Raw genomic sequence first — 17,167 nt, 5'->3', positions numbered from 1 at the left:
TATTTTATATACATTTACATTGAGTTTAATGACTAAAATGCTTTTTTTTTTTAGGTTAATATTACTTAATAAAAACAAGTGAATAGTTTAAATTGAAAACAAATCAAAAAATTAATATTTAAATTGAAAAAATTAAACATTAAAAATTTATTTTATTATAAGTGTCAAATTCAATTTTTTATTTATTTATAATTTCTCTTCAATATTTTAATTGTTGGGTTCAACTTATTTAAATCACAATTGACGACGCCGACAACAACAATAAAATATCAAATGTTTTAATATGATTCACTACATTCTAGCAAAACACATTTTTTTTTAAAAGGTTTAAATTTTCAGCATTAGTGAGTTCATTTTGTGAGTATCTTGGGATTTTTCAGATTACTTCTACATAAGCGATAACGATTATTTTCCCTAACCTTGTACAGACTTGATGAATAACAGAATCAATCTCCTTTTAAAATATTTTTTTTGATAAATATTATAAATTACACAATCTTATACTAGTATTTAGGGGAAAGTAATAAAAAAAATTAAAAAAAATTCAGGATTTCAACATAAAATTTTAATTTAAACAGTTTCTCTGTTTATATTAAGTAAATTTGATAGAAAAAGAGCTATTTTAGTCATTAAATTCAAGCAAAATGGCATTTTAAACATTTATTGTAGGATTTTGTTATCCAATTCCTTAAGGACACTTGTTAATGATGCATTAAATTATTTCAACCCCCTTCACTATTATAGTAGATACAAAAATCTATATAAATGATATTTTAGATATTTTATGTACACTTATATTGAGTTTAATGACTAAGATTTTTTTTTTTTTTTTTTGGGGGGGGGGGGTTGGGAGGGGGTTAATATTACTTAACAAAAACAAGTGAATAATTTAGATTGAAAACAAATCAAAAAATTAATGTTTAAATTGAGAAAATTAAAAATTTATTTTGTTACAAATGCCAAATCCTAATTTTTTATTTTATTTTATAATTTCTTCACAATATTTTTATTGTTTGGTTTCAACTTATTTAAGTCGACCAAAAAAAAAAAATTCAAATGTGTTGATATGATTCACTACGTTCTAACAAAATGCATTTTTTTAAAAAGGTTTAAATTTTCAAGCATTAGTGAGTTCATTTTGGGAGTATTTTGGGATTTTTCAGATTACTTTTGTGTAAGCGATGACGATTATTTGTCATTATCCTAACCTTGTACAGACTTGATGAATAACAAAATCAATCTACTTTTTAAATATTTTTTTTGATAAATATTATAAATTACACAATCTTATACTAATATTTAGGGGAAAGTTAAAAAAATTCAGGATTTGAAAATAAATTTTTAATGTCATCAATTTAAAATCTTAAACTTTTAATTTGTTTTCAACTTAAATAACTTCTCTATTTATATTAAGTAAATTTGATAGAAAAAGAGCTATTTTAGTTATTAAATCCAAGCAAATTAGCAGTTTAAACATTTAATGTAGGGTTTTGTTAACTAGTGCTCACTTGTTAAGAAGACCCTTCAATGTATACCTACATGAAATTTAATGACTAAAATACTCTTATTCTATTGATTTTACCTAGCAAAAATAGACGGATGATTTAAATTGAAAATAAATTGAAGGATTAAAATTTAAATTGACAAAATTTTAAATTTATAGTTTATTTTATTATAAGACTTAAAGCTTGAAGGTTTTTTTTTTTTTTTTTTATTTTTTATAATTGTCTTTAATATTTATTACAAAAAATACAAAAATGTTAATATTTAAAAATATATGTATAGTCTAAAATATAATAAACAGTAATACTATAACCAACGAATTTGGGATTATCCGAATTGTCCAAATATGTTGGCTCCAGTTGCCCCAAAGTTGTGTGGGCTTCTTGCGCGGTCATCCAGGTGGTCATCTGGCCATTCAAGGATGACAACTACGGTTGATAAGGGTGATACCAGTTATTCGCGAGGTCATCCGACCGGTCAAAGGTGACAACCGTAGTTGACAAGGGTGATGCTGGTCATCCAAGCAGTCATTCGAGAGGTCGTCCAGCCTAGGGATGCCACGTATTTGAGGCAGAATCGGACATCCTATATTCGGTGAATCAATCATTTTCCTATTATAAAAAAGATGTCGATATTCTAAAAATATTCTGATCCCAAAAATGAAATAATTCTAAACAACACATGTGATAGTGATGTGATTATGACACAAATTAATTTAAAATATCTATTAATACGAGTAGATAAAATGTACAATACAAATCAATTTGTTTTATGATATGAAATATGTATGATACAAATCAATTTGTCTTTTGATATGAAATAGTTATTTAGGAAGGTTAAATTTCTCTGATGTTAATATTTTAATATGAGAGAATTGATTTGATTTGTATGAAATATGTATGATACAAATCAATTTGTCTTTTGGTATGAGACTGAAGCTCTCACTTCTCTGAAACATCCCATATTGTGAAGCAATGGCAGAGAAAATCAGTACAACGAAGAGGTAATTTTTGCTTCTTTTTGTAGCGTTTAGCTTCTTCAACTTTCACACCCACCAACTGTTTGTGTTATTGTCTGTGTGTAGATATGCAGTGGTTACAGGGGCAAATAAAGGACTAGGATCTGAAATATGTAGGCAATTAGCTTCTAAGGGAATCATGGTGGTGTAGACTGCTAGAGATGAGAAGAAGGGTCTTGAAGCTCTTGAGAAATTCAAAAGTGATGGCCTCTTTGATCATGTGGTGTTCTTTCTGCTTGATGTTATGGACCTATCTAGTATTGCTTCCCTTGCTGATTTTATCAAGTCTAAATTTGGAAGGCTTGATATCTTGGTATGATTCACAACCCAATTCTCAATTTTTTTTTGTTCATTTATTTTAGAGAAAATATCATTTCACCACCCAAACTTTCACGTGTTTTTCAATTTGACCCCTAGACTTGGATTAATATCAATTTTATACCTAAACTTTCAAAATTTTGATCAATTTGGCCCCTGCCGTCACATTCCGTCTACAATTGGACGGAATGTGTTGACATGGGGGATAAATTGATTTTTAAGGTATAGTTTGGGGGGGCAAATTCATTTTTAATTTGGGGGGACAACTGATCTTCAAGTTATAGTTTGGCTAGTAAAATGAAATTTCTAATGAACTTCGGTGCCACGTCAGCACATTTCGTCCAATTGTTGACGGAATGTGACAGTAGGGGCCAAATTGATCAAAATTTCAAAAGTTTTGGTGTAAAATTGATGTTAATCGAAATTTAGGTGTCAAATTGAAAAACGTGTGAAAGTTTGGGGGGTAAAATGATATTTCCTCTTTATTTTATGATTATGATTATTTGTTTTTGCAGTCTTAGTCAACAGCCATAGCTTTTTTGAATTGTAATTTTAGTATTATACTATTAGACGATCTCCCATCATTCATTTTTTTAAACTTTTATGAAATTCAAATTTGATGAAGGATCTAATAAGTTCTCAATTTGATTATAAAAATGACTCTCACTTGATTTAATTAACATTTGATGAAAGGATTGAAGATGATTTTTTAACATTTTTTCATCAAATTTAAATTTGATAAAAGAAAAAGTGAAGGATTGGAGATCCTCTTACAGTACACAGTTACTATGTTGATATCTTGGTATGATTCACAAGTTGTTTTTTGAAAAAAAGTTGCGGTCGCCGTAATGGTTGTGCAGAGTGTAAAGGTCGTACTGTAACGGTTGTAGTAACCAGAACCGTAAATTTTTTAATTCTTCTCACAATTTGAAAAAAATTTACCGATACGTATATATTTTTTTTTTCAAAGTCACATTTATTAGGGTTTAAAATAAATTTTGATCAATTTTTGTTAGTTTTTAAGTATGATCTAATATATTTCATTTTTTTAAATCACTATAAAAGGAACATTTTATATTTTATTTCAATAGTTAATGATTTTAAGAATGATTGATTTTAAATGTCTATAAAATTATTTTTGACCAATACTTGAACTAACTAAATAAAAAATATTAAATGAAATGATTATAATTAAAAAAAATTGTGCCATAAACAAAAAATTATTTTTGAGCTAATGATTTTTTTTTAAAAGACATTTTTTTAGACAACACTTTACAGCTAATTAAATAAAATTATTTACAATTAAGTATTAAATGAAATGATTATAAATAAAAAAAAATTGTGCCACAAACAAAAATTATTTTTGAGCAAATGATTTTTTTTTTTTAAAGACATTTTTTTAGACAACACTTTACAACTAACTAAATAAAATTATTTACAATTAAGTATTAAATGAAATGATTATAAAAATCTATAACGCCCCTAAAATATAACAACAAAACCATCTCACAATATTTACTAATTAACAATATATTTTAGAATAAAATATCTTTACATCCATATGATCGAATTGTACAAAAGATGACACATACAACTATACATTCATAAGCCTTAACTCTGAATCTATAACATGTGTCATAAGCAAAAGATATGAAATAAGAGTTAAACAAATAAATGAATGTCTTAATGGCTACAACTTTCCAAGTCGATACTTGGTTACAACAAAAGTGAGTATGAAACTCAATACAAATAAAGCCCTTGGCTTTTACAATAATATCAAAAGAAGTTCTTGGCTCCAAGTCATCTCAAGCTACGGCCTTGGTAGAGGCATATCATTAGCACCTGAAAATGGTTTTCCACGTAAGGTGAGCCAAAACCCAGTAGAAAAACTCTATCACAATGTATGAATCTTAACAAAGCTATAAGGTGAATGCATATGCAATACTCGTGTCAAAACATTTTACATTTCTTTCTAAACACCATGCAATACCAAGTTTATATCATAGTTCATGAAATTTTTTACTTTACAATAGAAAATATGGCAGTGGATACAACACTGGGAATCTCTAGGATGTGTTTGCAAGTAGGCTATAAGCACTGCTAATTGTCATTTTTGCTGGTACTAACCGGAAGACTCGACACTTATCTGTGCGGGTTTCTGAACTTTCACTAAGGACACACAAGCCAACTTAATACCACAACTACACTCCCTATCCAGATTCACTAAGGTATTCACCCTATTTTTTCTCAAAGCATTAAACATTTTCAATGTGTTAAATATGTTACTATGCTCAATCCAAATGGATGAGAAATTAGTTTCAATTCACCTAATTCTCATACAATTTCTACAACAATCATACCTATCCTCCACCGATAGCCCAAAATAGATATCTCTAAACAAATAAATAATTTTCAATAAAGATATTGTAACGCCCCCAAAATACAACCATAAGTTCAACCCAAATATATGAATAATTGCATAAGTCAGAGTGTAAAGTTCTTTCATTTCATAATGTTAATAGAACAAAAGAGTTTAGCATAAGTAAATGCCCTATAGGCCATTCCAAGTCTTGACCTGGTTACAACAAAAGTGAGACTAGCTCATACAATTAAAGCCCTAGGCTATACAAGAAATGAAACAAAACAAAGAAACTTTTGCTTCTCAAAAGTCCCTCCAATGCTATTGTCTTGGTGGAGGCATGCCATCATTACCTGAAAATGATTTTCCCAAATAGGGTGAGCCACAGCCCAGTAGGAATAATCTAACACAATATATGAGATTTAACGAAGGTATAAGTGCAATGTGCATATACAATACCAGGGATAAAACATTCACATTTTATATAACCATAGAATACTAAATCCATGTTTCATTTCATTTTCCTTTAATTCATTTCAATACATGAGTCAATTTCATTATTCTTTTAATAACCCAAATGAGACTACAACTCAATGGTTCCACAATCACACCATTAACACACAAACACTTCAATATTTCATTTGACGAAAATTTTGTCCGCGGGATCGGCACCCATGTATAAATTTTTGGACTTTCACCTAGGATACTCCGGCCAACTTAATTATAATGGAGTACATCCCCTTTCTCCTCCCAAACAATGGAGTACATTCTCTTTCTCTTCCCAAACAATCATACATATATAATGTATTTAAAACATGATCATATTCAATGATAACCAACCATGGATTAGTTTTAATTTACCTAATCCTCATGCAATCTCTACAACAATTAAAGTCATCCCCCACCGATAGCCCAATACAAGTATTTCTAAACAGATATATAGTCCCAAGACAGATAACTTATTCGAAACTTCCGAAGATGAGATGTATCATCTACTCAATTCCATCATTTATTTCAATACTCATTCAATTTTATGTTTACAACACCAATTTCATTTATTTATACAAAATAAATATCACAATCATTTTAGGGCAAACCCCTCTATTTTCGCAAATATCAACCAAGTACCAAAATCAATAATTTTAACCCCATACAACATCATTTCAAACCCCACAATCATTTATTTCTCATTTACCAAAAAACCCATCTTTCCATTTTACACCCAAACCCTAGGTTTGTCCACATTACCCCCAAATCCCACCATTGTTACACAACGACAAATAACAAAGTTAAAAACCATATCAAAGTGTAGAAAATCCCTACCTCAAAAAGAGAAAACCAAGCAAAGAAAAGTAGATCCCTCAATAACGCCGAGACCAAATTTCAATCGGATCAAAATGAAGCTCTTGGAATGTTCTAACTTTTTCTCAAAGACACTAGGGTAGAGAACTCAAAGGATGTAAGCCAAAATGTAGAGAGAGAGAGAGAGAGAGAGAGAGAGAGAGAGAGTTAAGATCTAGGTTTTTGGAAAGTTTTACAGAGAGAGAAGAATGAAAAAAGTGATATAAAATGTGATTTTCGCGATCTGATATACACACAGTCCGCTTAAGTGGAGGAATTGATGCTCGGGCGTCAGACACAATAAGTTGTTCTGCTCGAATGCAAGAGTTAACCCGCTCGAGCGCAGAATACACCCATCCAGTACTTTTGCAAATGACAGACAAACTGCTCGAGCGCAAGAAATGCCGCTCGAGCGCCCACCCGCTCGAGCATAGGAAACGTCGCTCGAGCGTGGAAAACACCCCTCTAGTACTTTTGCAGACGTGCAAAGTACTAAGAGTTTGCAAATCTCGCTCGAGCACAGGAAGTGCCGCTCGAGCGGAGGAACAAAAATTGCAAAGCCCGCTCGCGCGCAAGAAAGGCCGCTTGAGCGGGGGAGCAAAAATCTCGGCAACAAAAGTTTGGAAAAACAAGCAACCAACCTGTTCAACCAAAATAGAGGGGAGACAAAGGAAACAAGATATGAATAACCATTCAAAACCATACAAACCCAAGTCCGGAACACAACAAGTGACGAGTCAAAACCGGAATCGCTATAACCTCCCCTCCTTAAGGAATTTTGTCCCCGAAATTACAAATCAAGTCTAAAAATCATAATTAAACCATTCACAACAATGCTCATCTAACAAATTCAACACCATGACCCACTCTCCATTCATCCATTCCCATTGACTCGATACACAAGTCCCATTTTGAAAGTGCAATCTACAATTTCCCATAGCATTTACAATGTTTAATCAAAATCCAAGTTTTCAAAAATTTACACAGCATATACAATGCTTCCAAAAGTCATACAACACCCACAATATCCCATATTCTTAAAACATATATAATGTTTATATTGAATTCATGCTCCCAAACTCCCATAACATATACAATGTTTTCACAATTTAAAACATATACAATGTTATTACATTTCATTAACATAATTAAAATCTCAATGCATGCTCAGGCACCAACAAACAAGTCCAGATATTTCTCTCGGACTTCCAATTCGCGCTCCCAAGTCGCTTCCTCGACTCCGTGATGTTTCCATAATACCTTTACTAAAGAAATTGTCTTGTCTCACAAGACTTGGTCCCGTCCATCCAAGACTCTCACCGGTCTCTCCTCATACGAGGCATCCTCCTCCACCTCTAAGTCGGTCCAATCCAACACGTGCGATGGATCCGACTTATACTTCCGGAGCATACTAATGTGAAACACGTCATGAATCCCGAAAAGCTGTGGCGGCAATGCCAAACGGTAAGCAACCTCTCCGACCAGCTCAAGGATCTCAAAAGGCCTAATGAATCGAGGGAAGAACTTCCCACTCTTTCCAAATCTCATCAGACCCCGTCTAGGTGATATTTTCAAGAACACATGATCCCCCACCTCAAAACACAAGGGTCTCCTCCTACGGTTGGTATAACTTTTCTGACGACTCTGAGCCGTAACTAACCGCTTACGAATAAGTGCCACTTTCTCCGTCGTTTTTCAAACCAATTCTGGACCCAACAAAGGTGTATCACGCACCTCTGCCCAACACACCGGAAATGCTACACGGTCGACCATATAAGGCCTCAAATGGTGCCATGCCAATACTCGATTGGAAGCTATTATTATAGGAAAACTCCACTAAGGGCAAGTGCCTCTCCCACGACCCTTTAAAATCAAGAACACAACCTCGAAGCATATCCTCAAGGATCTGAATAGTATACTCGGACTGCCCGTCAGTCTGAGGGTGATACGCGGTGCTAAAGGTCAATCTGGTGTCGAAGGCACTCTGCAAGCTCTGCCACAACCGGGCTATAAAAATGCGAATCTCTATATGAAACAATCGTCACAAGGATCCCGCACAACCTCACTATGTCCCTGATATACAAGTCGGCAAGATGGTCTACCGAATCACTCACGCGCATAGGTATGAAGTGCGCAGACTTGGTCAACCGGTCAACTACTACCCAAATGGCATCACTACCTCGTTGAGTCCTTGGAAGGCCCACAACAAAATCCATCGTGACATGCTTCCACTTCCACTCGGCTATAGGAAAGGGTTGCAACAAATCTGCTGGCCTCTGATTCTCGGCGTTCACTTGCTGACAAGTAAGGCATTTCGATACAAACACAGCTACATCCTTCTTCATACCTCTCCACCATAACTGGCGACTAAGGCCGTGATACATCTTTGTGCCTCCTGGATGCACCGCAAGGCGTAAATAGAGAAACTCTCGAAGTACTTCCTCTCGGCAAGACTCTGACACGAACAAACTGTCACGATATCTCACACTCTAGTCAGAATACACAGCCAAGCCTCTTTCTACCTTCCTACCAGAAATCTTTTCTCGGAGGAATTCTACCTCAAGGTCACCCCTCTGTGCTTCTAACACTCGATTCACAAGTGTAGGTCGTGCAACCACTAAAAACAAGACTACAGACTCAACAAACTCGCCCAAATACAAGTCAAACTCACCAAGAATACCCAACATTTCTCATTCTCAGACTGCAATACAAGCCATACTGTTAATTGGCTTCCTACTCAAGGCATCGGCCACAACATTAGTCTTTCTCGGATGATAATGTAACTCAAAATCATAATCCTCTATGAACTCCATCCACCTCCTCTATCTCAGATTCAAACTTTCTGAGTAAACAGATATTTCAGACTCTTTTGATCATAAAATACCTCAAATTTCTCATCATACAGATAGTGCCTCCAAATCTTCAAGGCAAATATCATTGCCGCTAATTCTAAGTCGTGAGTAGGGTAGTTTCTCTCATGTGTTTTCAATTGCTATGAACCATAGGCTACTACATTTCCCTCTTGCATCAAAACGCAACCCAAACCTTCCCGTGAAGCATCACAATAAACTGAATAACCCAAACCCCTCTCCAGGATAATTAAGATTGGAACAATGGTAAGTCTAACCTTAAGTTCTTGAAATGACTTCTCACAGGTCTCATTCCACACAAACTTAACTCCTTTCCTTGTTCATCTAGTTAACAGTGAAGCTAATCTAGAGAAATCCTTCACAAATCTTCGATAATACCCCGCCAACCCCAGGAAACTACGGATCTCAAAAGCATTCTTAGGTTGTGCCCAATCCTGCCTGCCTCTATCTTGGATGAATCTACAGTAACCCCTTTCCCGGATACCACATGTGTAGACACCCCATTTTTGACCGTCCTCGAGACTTGGACGTCATCGTTTGAACACCCGGTGATTGTGCTCGCTCGTGTTTGTTTTGAGTCCCTGAAGGTCTCGGCTAAGTGCCTTACCTTTGAGCCTCTAATCTTGTTTGTTTTGTGCTTGGTTGTGGACCAAATGCTTGTTTCTTTCCTTCTAGAGGAGAGGGTGACCTGTCGGCCATGACTTGTGCCTGCCGACCACCACTGGTGGCCGGTCAGCTATGTTGATGGCCGGTCGACTGCATTGATGGTCGACGGCCATTTTTTTCAAATATTTTATGTGCTAGTTGTGCGAGTTGTTGAACTCTGAATGCCTCATCCATACACGTGTATGGAGGGATGAATACAAGCCTTTGGCTTGTATTTCTATATAATGGGGGGTCTCTCCCCCATTTGGGGGTTCAGAATTTTTTGGAGCAAAATTTCCCCCCTCTCTCTAGAATTCCCTCTCTCTTCGTATTTTGTGCTTGAAAGTGAATTTTCTCTACACATTTGCAAAAAGACCCTTAGCCAAACACCTTCACCTTGGAGCTGAGGTTCTTGGAGGCCTTGTTTCACTACAAGAAATTGCATTTTTCGCAACGCAACAAAATATGTTGCTAAAAGGGAAAATTCGTTGGCCAAGAGTTTTGCCGACACACAAAGCTACGTTGGCAACCCGTAGGCAAAAGTGAGTTGGCAAAAGTTTTTGCCGACGAGATTATCATTGCATTGGTAAAAGTAATGCCTTTACTGACGAACATAGTCGTCGATAAAATTCTTCATCCATCGTCGGCAATTTACCTTGCGTCGGTAAACGTCATTCAAATATGATGATTGTGTGGCACTTTTCGCAACGCAAATTTGCATGGGCAAAAGATATACTTTTAGCAACAACATATGCGTCGGCAAAAGTAAACTTTTGGCGACACATTTACGTCGGTAAATGTTGCCATTTGTCGACGATTTGTTTGTCGCTAAAGCTTTACTTTTGGCAACGACAAATTGGCATTGGCAAAAAATACACTTCTACCAACACAATATGGTGGGCAAAAGTAACTTTTAGCGACACATTTACGTCGGTAAATGTTGCTATTTGCCAACGATTTGGTCGTCGATAAAGCTTTAGTTTTGGCAACGACAAATTGGCATTGACAAAAAATACACTTTTAGCAACACAATATGAGTAGGCAAAAATAAACTTTTGGCTACACATTTACCGACAAGTTGTTTGTCGAGAAAGCTTTACTTTTTGGCAATGACAAATTTGTAGCAGCAAAAAAAATTGAAAATCATATATATTTTTTAATAATATTTACATATTTACAAGAGGCATCCCTCAAGCACTACTATTACAAACTAATAACATTGATATTAAATCACCTAAAGTTGATGTGTAGGCAAAAAAACACTGCTGAAAAATATGCTTTTGGAAGCGTTGTATAAAACCTAAAAGGGTAAGCTCACTAAAATACTCAAATACATCCAAATTGTGAACCCATAGTAAAAACAACAGATAACAAAATGAAAACATGAAACTAACAACAACCCAAATTTGCAGCAGACCAGCATCTAGTAGCAACCCGCTTCCCAGCAACATTGCAGCAACAACACACCGGCAGTAGCAACAGCACACCGGCAATAGCTGTAGCAGCAGACCAGCAGAATTAAAGATAAAGAAGCATTATTCTTTGGGAAGAGACTCAAATTAATTAAATGTGGAAATCTATATAATTTCCAAGTGTGCCTTATGAGAGCATATTAGTTATTTATGTGCAACAGTAGATTCTTCCAAGCGATTTTGGGTAGCAACACTTTCAAGTAAATAACTTGTCACAAATTCATGGTTTATTTACTTTGTAGTTCATTTTCACCATATCAGTGTGGTTGAAGAATGATGTGGCAAATATCAGTTACAGGAGTGACAATGCCTCAGATCAATTCCAGCAAATCTCATGACCTGAAGCAAATATCTGTAATCACCTGAAGCAAGCAAGTCCTTCCATCAATCAGAAGGCGAGTTCCAGCAGCTTCTTCCTCTGCATATATAACATGACTATTTCCATCCAACTGTGACAAATTGAAGTGACCAATTAAAATTATGTTATGCACTTATATTGAGATATACAATGCTGAATAAAAGCCAATTCATGATAGTTTAGGTATAAGACCATAACTATAGTGCAACATTAAATTGTGAATCTACAAATTTCAACAGAGTCAGACATCAGAGAATACTGAAGATAATGGCAGAGACAATAGATGCTTGCCTGCATCAATAAACCTCCATCAATAAACCTCCATCACGTAGAGTATGTATCTCTGCCTCGATCTCTGACTAATTCATCTTCAATCTGTAACATAAGCTCAATCAAGATTTAATGCTAACTAAGTAAATAGAAACAAGAATGGAAGCACACTTTCTCATTTGCTTTCCAGATATGATCCTTTGAAATTCAATACAAATTTTCAGTACATATTGTAATTTAAAGCTCCGGTTTCATTCATCTGAAACAGTTCAAAACTAGGTAGGAACCAAAACCTAGTCATCTTTCAGAAATATATATATATATATATATATTTTAAAAACAATATATAATAGTCTCGTAGGTCGTTATCAAGGAAAAACAATAAGTATTTCTATCCAGGTGTAAGCTAAGTACGTATTAGAATGTTCATACAAGATGCAGCTAAGCAAAAGTAGGATATCAAGCGCATAGGAATTACCGCAAGGTATTGATTTAAATGTGAACATTCCCTCTACATTAGAGACAGCATGACAGAGAGCTTTTCTTTGCCTAGGGGCATTACCAGAGCCAAGGGCACAGTCCACCCTCGAGATATCATTTGAGTATAAATAAGTGTGAACCCCTAAGATGGGATCTCCCTAAAAAAAATGGAAAAATAGAAGAAAAATAAGAAGAAAGAAAAGATGACACAGATCATTCATTAGTTTCACTCACTTGCACATTACATTGCAAGATACCTTAAACAACAAAATTCAGCAAACCTCAATTCCTATAAATATGTGCACACGTTTATAATAAAGCATGACACTATCAGTCCACCCAAGTTCTTCAGATATCTGCAAGGTCTCCTATCTCCAAACAGTTAAAACCATGTTACAAAACAATAGAGCATGGCATCTGTGGAAAGAAGGTCAAACCAACTACTGTGAGCAGTTTACTCAAAACGGGGTCGTTGAGATTAACTGGCTTTGCTAGCTAAGGAGTGCATTTGTTGAAAATGGAATTGCATCCAAGACTGTATTCCACTACCAAGGTTCACATTTTGCAACGTTGCAACTAAGAAAACAACAAAATTATCAAAAAGCCACATTACTCAATAGCAAAATTGCATTTGTGCAATTAAACATGTCACACTATGCATATATGGTAATAGGAATAGCATAAGGAAATGTGGTGCATTTTCAGCATTTTCATTATTAAAATACCAACAACAACCAAACATAACCAGAAACAGAGAAAGTCACATAGTAATGGAAATAACATCTATTGATACACAAATTAGTACAAGCATGCGGACCAAATCAATCTTGTACTCAGTCGTAATAACGAATACAATGATGTGTGCATAACATCAACTGTTAGCTTGAGTCACATCTCCTAACACACCAAACAAGGAAGATGCAGGATTCAAATCCCAATTGGTAAGTGAGGATCCATCTACTTATCAAGAAACATATATCCGTATCCACATACACACACGGGTGCATACTTATCAAGACTCTTGTTTGTCAATAACCAGAGAAAGAAAACTCCGGTAAATTGAAGGTTAAAGAGACTATAACATATCAAAGATGGGAGTAGCCTGCAATTTATCAACTGAAACGGAACAACAATAAACTGCTACATCCAGAAATACAACTCTGTTTATATGAAACTAATTTTAAATTTGTGAAAAGAAAACATTGAGGCATCCATCACCTACGCCACATGGCAGAAACACAAACACATGCCGATATAAATCCTTGAATTATTTTGTTGATAAATCATTGCAAATTGATGTGGAAAATACTGTAAAAGTATTCTATTTCCACAGTTCGAATGCTATAAAGCCTATAATATTCATTCTTGTTCATGCACACTTGAGTTTATAATTAAATGATAAATGACATAAAATTTATTAAAGAAGAAATTTTTAATCAAGTGACACAGAATATATAGCGATCCCGGGTTTACCCTTGTTGTACAGTGATCCGGACATGTGTCCGTGGATGTTGGTAGTTGTTTATTATCTTGTTTACATCCTTTCTTACTTTGTATTTGAGTTATAGGATGAGTTGGGCGGGTTGGTTACAGGTTGGTTGAGTTTAGAAACCAAAACTAGTTGCCCAGATTTTTGGCCTGTCCGCTCGAGCGGAGGTGTTGGCGCTCGAGCGGGGAATACATCCATCCAGTATCTTGTTGTGCAGTGTTGTGAGCTCGAGCGTAGGGTTGGGAGCTCGAGCGGAGGTCTGGTTCTGCAAAAGTGCTGGGCGAGTGCATTCTGCGCTCGAGTGGGAGGTTGGCCGCTCGAGCGGAAGTCTGTGAGTGGCCGCTCGAGCGGGGTGTTTTACGCTCGAGCGGAGACCTGGGTTAAAGTCCCGAAATTGTGACTTTTCAAATCACTTTTTCACTTTCTCTTCTCTCTCTTACTTTTCCAAAATCACCATTGTTGAGCCTCTCACTCTAGACTCTACCTTCTCTCTAGGTTTTGATCTAGTAGGAGTGATTTACTCACCTTTGGCCTTTACAAAAAAGTTGTTGATCGTCGAGGGCTTCATTTTAATCTGAAAATCTCGGGTTTTGGAGCACGTTGGGTTTTGTCGTCTTCTCCTTTGGGACTCCGAATTTGAGGTAGGGATAACCTACTCCTCTCTATGGGTTTTGTCTTTAAATTTTGGTATTTTGAGATGTTGGGCTTGGTTTGATAATTTTGTGAAGGTTTGGGGCTTTTGTGTAATTTTACAAAAGTTGGGGTTTTATTCATAATAAACCTAGATGCATGTTTGGCATAGAAAAGTGGAATGATTGTTGAATCATTGATGAAAATGGGACCTAAGGGTTGAGATGGTAATTATGGAAAATGGCCTAATTACATTGTTTAATTAATTGGGATAATTAATTGGTGAGAAATGAGGAAATGAAATGTTGATTGAATATCCATTTGTGCATTTATTTTCTGTTTTAGAAATAACTGCTTTGGGCTATCGGTGGAGGATAGTCGAGATTGTTGTAGACAATGCATGATGATTAGGTAAACGGAAACTAATCAATGGAATGTGTCATGGAACTTGACGGTTGATAGAATACATTAATTGTGTGTATTGTGTGATTGTATATAGAACCAATGTGTTTATATACGTTATGTGTAGAGGAGGAGATAGGGGATGTACTCCGCGGTTTAGGGGAAGATAGGGGATGTACCTCTAAACCGGATAGGTATTGGGAGGAGATAGGGGATGAACTCCGTAGACAGAGCTCATATGCTTGTCTAGAGAAGTGAAGATAGAGCTCATATGCTTATCTTTGTGAAGTGTGGATACAGCTTGTATGCTTATCTGTGGATATTGTTGATATACATATCTGTTGTAGAATGTGGATACAGCTTGTATGTTTATCTGTGGATATTGTTGATATACATATCTGTTGAGAATGTGGATATAGCTTTTATGCTTATCTGAATGTGAGATATAGTTTTTATACATATCTGTGGAAATGATGATAGAGCTAGCATGCTTATCTGTTGAAAAAGGGAAAATGAAAAGTAATTGGGACTTGTAAGTCGTTGACATAAATATGTAATTTATGTGATTGTATCAGTGTTGACCAACTATCAATTGCTAATGTTTTAGTCATTGTCCATGGTTGGTTTAGTGTATTTCTACTGGGCTGTGGCTCACCCTATATGGGAATATCATTTTCAGGTGCAGGAAGCATGCCACCTCCAAGGACATAGCTGGGAGGCTAGTGGCGGGCATAGTTATGTCGTTTTACTTTTGATGTATTACATGTAATTTCAAGCCAAGGGCTTAATGTGTAAACGAGTTAGAACTCTTTGTTGTAACCAAGTGTTAACTTGGAAAGCTGTAAGCCCGTAGGGCATTTTGTTATGAGGTTAACATGTAATACTTATGTCTTGGAATTCTAATGAATGAAAGGAATGCAGTTAGTTTAAATGTAAACGCATGTCTTATCTGATGGGTTTATTGTTATTATTTTGAGGGCGTGACAACTTGGTATCAGAGCGTACCGGGTTCGAATACTTTGGGTACGTGGGAAGTGATTAGTATCACAATGGGTTTGTCCCGCTTGATAGAGACTTAGATGTAGTATCATATGCTATGTGCTTAAATGCTAACATGCTTATGTGACTATGTGGGTATGGGATTTAATTTCTAGGATGTTGATTGGATCCTTGAGTTTCTGGGAGTCTTGTTGGAAAAGCACTTGATCAACGCTGTTTCTAACCGGAACTCTAGTAACGCCTCGGGACTATCATTATCCGGAAATGAAGTTCGTAAGTGCTTATGTGTTTATGTGCTTATGTGGAGTGAATTACAGTTGTCCATGCATTAGGACGTGAGTGTTTAGTTTCGGCACACTTAGGAATGTGCTAACGTTCTGTGTTGCCTTTATTAGGATGTCAGGACGAGCAAGAGGTGCTTGGCGTGGTAGACCTGCGAGGCAGGAAGTACCGTTACAGGGTGAGATTCCGGCAGTGCAGGAGGGAGTTGGGCAGGCCAATGTGGCCGAGCCAGTGGGTCAGCAGGCTATGGGTGCCTTGGCCAGAGAGATAGTAGGAGCTTTGGGTATTCTTAGAGCTGGGAATCAGGCAGCTGAGGCAGGGCCTTCTTTCTTGAAGAGGGAGTTCTTCCGGTGTAATCCGGACGAGTTTATTGGGGATCCTAAAGAGCCGCTTAAGGCAGATGAATGGCTCGAACAGACAACGAAGACGTTTGAGATGCTTGGCATCGAGGACGGAGCACTGAAAGTGACCTTGGCATCCTTCCAACTGAAGGGAGATGCGGGTCAATGGTGGAAATACGAGAAGGCTCGTGTGGGCAGTACTTGGGAGGCGTTTATAAATGCTTTTCAGGAGAGGTTTTTGTCTGCAGTAGCTAGGGAGAAGCTGAGAGATCAGTTTAGCCGGCTTAATCAGCAGGGCTTGTCAGTGGCCGAGTTTGAGGCTACTTTTACCAGTCTGTCCAGGTTTGCACCGGAACTGGTGGCGTCTGAGGAACGCCGTTGCTATGAGTT

The 17,167-nt window shown here is 36.2% G+C and overlaps 1 long non-coding RNA gene across 1 annotated transcript; it reads left to right on the top strand.

Annotated features, from left to right (window-relative positions):
* The first annotated feature begins 2,264 nt into the window (after positions 1-2,264).
* On the top strand, positions 2,265-16,086 carry LOC145788976 (uncharacterized). The gene is made up of 3 exons (XR_014328558.1): positions 2,265-2,506; positions 2,588-2,834; positions 15,835-16,086. It is a non-coding gene; the product is annotated as an uncharacterized LOC145788976 (long non-coding RNA).
* Positions 16,087-17,167: the final 1,081 nt, after the last annotated feature.

Source organism: Camellia sinensis, chromosome 5 (assembly GCF_055761805.1).
Source record: "Camellia sinensis isolate YWXY chromosome 5, ASM5576180v1, whole genome shotgun sequence".
Classification (NCBI taxonomy): Eukaryota; Viridiplantae; Streptophyta; class Magnoliopsida; order Ericales; family Theaceae; genus Camellia; species Camellia sinensis.
This window is presented reverse-complemented; position numbering and strand designations above follow the sequence as displayed.